This window comes from Leucopleurus acutus (genome assembly GCF_964270905.1).
Source record: "Leucopleurus acutus genome assembly, chromosome: 3".
Taxonomy (NCBI): domain Eukaryota; kingdom Metazoa; phylum Chordata; class Mammalia; order Artiodactyla; family Delphinidae; genus Leucopleurus; species Leucopleurus acutus.
In genome coordinates, this window is record NC_139145.1 from 93,208,065 (window position 1) to 93,214,935 (window position 6,871).

Below are 6,871 nucleotides of genomic sequence, written 5' to 3' on the forward strand. Positions count from 1 at the left end.
CCTCCATTTGTTTGTTTTTTTATGTTTTTTTCCTTGTAATTGATTTCTAATCTCATACCGTTGTGGTCTGAAAAGATGCTTGATATGATTTCAATTTTCTTAAATTTACTGAGGCTTGATTTGTGACCCAAGATGTGATTTATCCTGGAGAATGTTCCGTGTGTGCTTGAGAAGAAAGTGTAATTTGCTGCTTTTGGATGGAATGTCCTCTAAATATCAATTAAATCTATCTGGTCTATTGTGTCATCTGTTTCCTTATTTACTTTCACTTTGGATGATCTGTCCATTGGTGTAAGTGAGGTGTTAAAGTCCCCCACTATTATTGTGTTACTGGCTATTTCCTCTTTTATAGCTGTTAGCAGTTGCCTTATGTATTGAGGTGCTCCTGTTTTGGGTGCATATGTATTTATAATTGTTATATCATCTTCTTGGATTGATCCCTTATCATTATGTAGTGTCATTCCTTGTGCTTGTAACATTCTTTATTTTATTTATTTATTTATTTTTGTGGTATGCGGGCCTCTCACTGTTGTGGCCTCTCCTGTTGCAGAGCACAGGCTCCGGACACGCAGGCTCAGCGGCCATGGCTCACGGGCCCAGCCACTCTGCGGCATGTGGGATCTTCCCGGACCGGGGCACAAACCGGTGTCCCCTGCATCGGCAGGCGGACTCTCAACCACTGCACCACCAGGGAAGCCCCAATCTTTACTTTAAAGTGTATTTTATTTGATATGGGTATTGCTACTCCAGCTTTCTTTTGATTTCCATTTGCATGGAATATCTTTTTCCATCCCCTCACTTTCAGTCTGTATGTGTCCCTAGGTCTGAAGTGGGTCTCTTGTGGACAGCATATATATGGGTCTTGTTTTTGTATCCATTCAGCAAGCCTGTGTCTTTTGGTTGGAGCATTTAATCCATTCACATTTAAGGTAATTATCTATATGTATTTCCTATGACCATTTTCTTAATTTTTGGGGGTTTGTTTTTGTAGGTCCTTTTCTTCTCTTGTGTTTCCCACTTAGAGAAGTTTCTTTACCATTTGTTGTAGAGCTGGTTTGGTGGTGCTGAATACTCTTAGCTTTTGCTTGTCTGTAAAGCTTTTGATTTCTCTGTCGTATCTGAATGAGATCCTTGCCGGGTAGAGTAATCTTGGTTGTAGGTTCTTCCCTTTCATCGCTTTAAGTATATCATGCCACTCCCTCTGGTTTGTAGAGTTTCTGCTGAGAAATCAGCTGTTAACCTTACGGGAGTTCCCTTGTATGTTATTTGTCGTTTTTCCCTTTCTGTTTTCAAAAAGTTTCCTTTGTCTTTAATTTTTGCCAATTTGGTTACTGTGTGTCTCAGTGTGTTTCTCCTTGGGTTTATCCTGTATGGGAGTTGCTGCACTTCCTGGACTTGGGTGGCTATTTCCTTCCCCATGTTAGGGGAGTTTTCGACTATAATCTCTTCAAATATTTTCTCTGGTCCTTTCTCTCTCTCTTCTCCTTCTGGGACTCCTATAATGCGAATGTTGTTGCATTTAATATTTTCCCAGAAGTGTCTTAGGCTGTCTTCATTTCTTTTCATTCTTTTTTCTTTATTCTGTTCCCCAGCAGTGAATTCCACCATTCTGTCTTCCAGGTCACTTATCCGTTTTTTTTACCTCAGTTATTTTGCTGTCGATTCCTTCTAGTGTATTTTTCATTTCAGTTATTGTATTGTTCATCTCTGTTTGTTTGTTCTTTACTTCTTCTAGGTCTTTGTTAAACATTTCTTGCATCTTCTCAATCTTTGCCTCCATTCTTTTTCCGAGGTCTTAGATCATCTTCACTATCATTATTCTGAATTCTTTTTCTTGAAGGTTGCCTATCTCCACTTCATTTAGTTTTTCTGAGGTTTTGTTTTGTTCTTTCATCTGGTACATAGCCCTCTGCCTCCTCATCTTGTCTATCTTTCTGTAATTGTGGTTTTTGTTCCACAGGCTGCAGGATTGTAGCTCTTCTTGCTTCTGCTGTCTGCCCTGTGCCCTAATATCTTTTAGACCTAGCTTAATTTCTTTTAGGGCCTAGCTCTCTGGGCATATTATGACACACAAAACCTAGTCTATTCTTGGACCAAACTATTTTTTTCTGTAGTTATGTACAACTGAAAGTCCCTCTTCTCTTTTCCTGGGAGAAAAATAGTCAACAGTCATCGTAGACCACCAAACTATTCAAGATGTTGTGGAACTACTTTCCATGAAGGTTTAAAGACAATGAATAGAAAGAAAGATAAAGCACTCAGATTTAACTGTGAGAAGTAAGTGCAAGATTATCCCAACATTCTGTACTATTTTAGTGAATTTGGTGGAAGAATTAAGGAATTGCTGGTATATACTGATTTCTAGAAGGATAAGCATTCTCATTTCCAACCCAAAGCTTTCCATTGGTGTGCATAAAATTTTGACTTGTGTGTTCCTACCATCTCCTCCGTCTAGTGCCTGGCCCTGACTTATAACGGTTTCTTTTTTTTTGCATATCTCATGCTGTTATGTCTCACCTTGCTCCCCTCGGCACTTCCTAGCTAACCTGGCAAGCATCCCTTGAGTTTCAAACAGTGAGGGATCTCATATGCCTTGCTGCCCCCTATTGGTGAGCAAAGACAATCTTAGATTTTTTAAATTAATGCCTATATTTGAGAGGTACTTCCTATGGAAGCTTTTTATAAAGTTTTTAAAAAATTATATAAATATTATGTGATGATTTTATTTATAATTAATGGCTCTATTTTTTAAATGTTTATTTTGACTTAGTTTTCTTCATAAATTTATAAGGAATTTCTTCAGTTCATGTCATGATCTTTTTCTAAAATTGGCACTGCAGAACTGAAAGTGCAAGGCAAAGTTTTCTATCATCATTGCACAAAGATTTTCTTTCTTTGTACATTTAAACGAAGGAATTGATTTCTTATGGTTTTGAATGTAGTTCTTTAAATTGAAAACATACATATTGGATTTGCATATTGCTTCCTCAAAATGGGTTTCTTTTTTGTTTTGTTTTGTTTTAATGTTGTATTAGCCTATTTGGGCTGCCACCAAAATATGCCATGGACTCGGTGGCTTAAACACAGAAATTTATTCTCATAGTTCTTGAGGCTGGAAGTCCCAGGTCAAAGTCTGGCAGGGTCAGCTTCTGGTGCGAACTCTCTTCCCAGCTTGATATCCTTAAAATGGTAGAGGGAGAGAGCGCTAGTGACTTTCCTCTTCTGATAAGGTCACCAGCCCTATTGGGTTAGGACTCCATCCTACGACCTCATTTAACCTCTATCACCTCACAGGCCCCTTATCCAAATGCAGTTACATAGGGAGTTAGGTCTTCAACATATGAATTTGGAGGTGGGGGACGCAAACAGCAAAATGTTGTTATGTGAATTTTAATAATCCAACTTATTTTTTAATCAATCAAATTATTATTATTATTTTTAAAATCACATACCATGGTCTAAGAGTAAATGAGAATGGGATTTGTATTAGAATAATAAGGCATTACCCTCACCATGGTGAACTGATAACACAGTTAAGAAAATGAATTAAAATCAGACTAAAACAAGGAAAAATGATAAAAGTGCAAAGTACTAAATCATCATACTGTCTTTAATTACAAAAGAAGTTGTATTTGTGGTCTGGAATAACCAGAGAAGTCTGACAGCTTAGTGCTTTCAGAATTTTCTTAAATCACCTGATATATTTTTACCAGGCTACTGCTGCTAACTGAAACAGTGGGTTATGTGTCTTGGGCTGAATGAAACATGCCACAGAATCATTGATGTTGGGCTAAAAAACCCAAAACTCTTCCTTCTTTTGTTTCTTTATTTGTTTGACTGCCTGTTGAGTCCAGAACAATTTCAGAGCATCCAGTGGAGCCCCTAACCATTCCAGAGGGCAAGAGATTGGACACACTGATTGGTTTGAAAACCTTGATATCTAATTTTTTCTGTGGCTTCTCTGTAAGTTCAACTCAATAGTTCATTTATTTATTCCTCCAACCATAGGGAAAACAAGCCTGAAAACACCAGTTCATAACACTAAATTATGAATGTTAAAGACACGCACAGCTCCACCTACCAGCAACACCTATGGGCAGAGCCTGTCATACCGTGGACAGTGACATATTTCTAATTATACCATTTCTTATCAAGTAAACGTCCTGGGTTGATCAGAAAAGCAGAAAATATCGCCATGATCAAAATAAATCTATAAGCTGGATTTTCTACCACTATCAGGCAAAAGGTTGTTTAAAAAAAAAGTTGTGCTGTAAATCACATCTCATTTTGCAGGATCTGGTATGAAGGAAGAATCGTGTGTTTGAAATTTGTCCCTGAATTTATCTCTAATTTCAAAATCATTTTCCTTCTTCTGTGAAGCCTATCCCCAGCCCAGGTTACTGCATTTCCCTTGTGCTCTCACTTCTGCTCTCCTCCATTTATCAAAGCAAAGTATCTGCTAACAGTCATGTAAAACCTGGTATGAATTTAAGTCATGGTGTTATCTCTCTTCAGGGGATTTATAATTTTGGATTTATCTATAATTCTGGAATAAATGCCTTTGACTTCTGCAAAAGAAGCTTTATGTATGACCATAGTAAAGAGAGGTGTTTTTGGAGTTGGGGACTTTCTGTTACTGTTGAAATCACACAAAGAGCTAGCAGTCAACTTTATTGAGAAGATTGGTATCTAAATTGTAAAATTATCTCAAAGTTAGGGATTTATGTAAAATGCAAGGTCAGAATTACAATGAAGGGACATATTACTTAAGTATTTTGGAGATGAGAAAGTGAAACTAGCATTTATTGGGTATCATATGCCAGGAAATGTGCCAGGCATCCTCACATTTCTTTAGCTCATTTAAAGCACTTCTGTAAATTCTTCACCCCATCTTACCATCAAGGAAACAAAGTTCTGGAGGTTAAGTTTCACAGATATCCTGCAGCTAGCAAATAATGGAACCATGTCTCCCTGGCTTCAAAGTCCATTATCTTGGTATAGGAAAGAGAAAAGTTGTCAAAATACGTGACACTTAAACACGTGATTTATTTTGCTCTATTAAAAATTTGCTTTGAACATTTTGAATTAAACTCCTTTAATCACATGATAACATGTACTTTGTACCATACCACTTTGCTGGCTTTTAGTATGCAGAGCCAAGATGAATTGCCTTCAAAAAAATTTTCAATTTATTTCTTCTATCAGAAACTGTCAATGATAGAGGATGGTTCGGCTGTAATGCAGAAATTACAAGGTTATCCAAGACCTGCCTCATATGTTGTTGGCATATGTTGCTCTCCAACTAACCTATGGATATGAATATTTCTGTACTAATTGAAAGTAAGCTAGCCAAAGTCAACCTACACAATCATATGGGTGGAATAATCATATAAGTTGAACCAAAAATTGGGACACATCAACAGACTGAATATTTGAAATTATGACTATTACATTATATCTAGAATATATGGTTAGCTTATTACGGGTTAGGGGGCTAATTTTGTATTTTTTCTCAATTAAATTTAACTGTAGATTCACTTGAGAATGTGTTTTAATGCTTTACTGAATGAATCTACCCACTTTTACATTTTTTTGAGAAATAAAGAAAAAAATTAGGTGGTAAACAGAATCTATTACTAAAGTCATGTATATGATCCAAGGCCAATTTGAAGCTGCATTTTTGTGCAAGGAAGCCCATTTTGTTTATTGCTTTCCAAAAAATTTAAAATATTAAGTGTGATTATTTTTCCAAACTTTTTAAGGTTACATTAAATCAATGTAAATAATAACAATAAAGCTTGCTAACTTAAAAATGTGGGTTTTTTAGGTGTATGCTTTAGATTGAATTATTAATTAACTTTTGAATTGGAAATATTAATCTACAAAAGCAATAAAAAGTTTATTTTAACTCTTATTCTATCTAATATGAAGATAATATAGGCTCTTTGCTTTTACTATTTTCCCTCTGGTTACCTGTACTTTTTTTTTTTTTTTTTTTTTTTTAGGTTTCACATATTCATTACTGAGCTACACAGTGAGCAATGGTGAGGAAAGATCAAGAAAAGAGAAGAGAGCCATTCTATTTCTCCCATCAAACAGGCAGCTGTTCCAGACAGTAGTGATGTTCTGATATGGTAAGACACAATTGACCTTAATAGCATAAGTGTGTGCCACTTCATATGTGAGGCTCCTTATAGACCCAGCTTAGTTCTTCTCCAGTGTCTTCTCTTGGAGTTGTACCTGATTGTATTACCAGTTTTCATTTGAATCCATGGGGGAATGGGACGATTTTGCTTTTGTTTCTTGGCCAGGAATCACTTGATCCTGAAAGTGTTGTGAGAAGACATGGTGAGGAGGAAATTCAACTGCACATAGGATGGCAGACAAGAGAAAAGATCCCCTCTGGTTACCTGTCCTTGAGTAATCCTTTCTGCTTGTAATTATCATGACCAGAGATTGGATAGGAAAATAAAAGACTATAGGAATTACTCGGGGCTTAATCTGTCCTTGCATATGATGGTGGTGGGGAAATAAGTTGAAAAAGGTACATAATGTGGTACTTGGGTTTTCTAAGGGCTCATTTATATACTATTTATATTCCCAATTTGGCATAAAAAAATTGAGGCTCTGACGATGTAATTTATAAAATTGATACATGGTACTATAAAAGATGGTTTCATAAAAATGTATTTTAAAACGTAATGACAAAACATTCTGGCTATCTTTAAAAAATAGACTTTGACTGATTTGGAAGTGCCCAGGTCACTTTAAAGAGAATCTTTATTAGCCTATAGAAAGTAATGTTTATAACAGCTTGAAACTCAAAGGAAAGGGAACTCGGGGAGAAGCATGTTCAATAATTTCCAAGGTA

At 36.2% G+C, this 6,871-nt stretch overlaps 1 pseudogene across 1 annotated transcript; it reads right to left on the minus strand.

Annotated features, from left to right (window-relative positions):
• Window positions 1-6,013: 6,013 nt before the first annotated feature.
• On the minus strand, window positions 6,014-6,347 carry LOC309960150 (large ribosomal subunit protein eL39-like; annotated as a pseudogene). Its single transcript has one exon. The product of its transcript is annotated as a large ribosomal subunit protein eL39-like (transcript).
• Window positions 6,348-6,871: the final 524 nt, after the last annotated feature.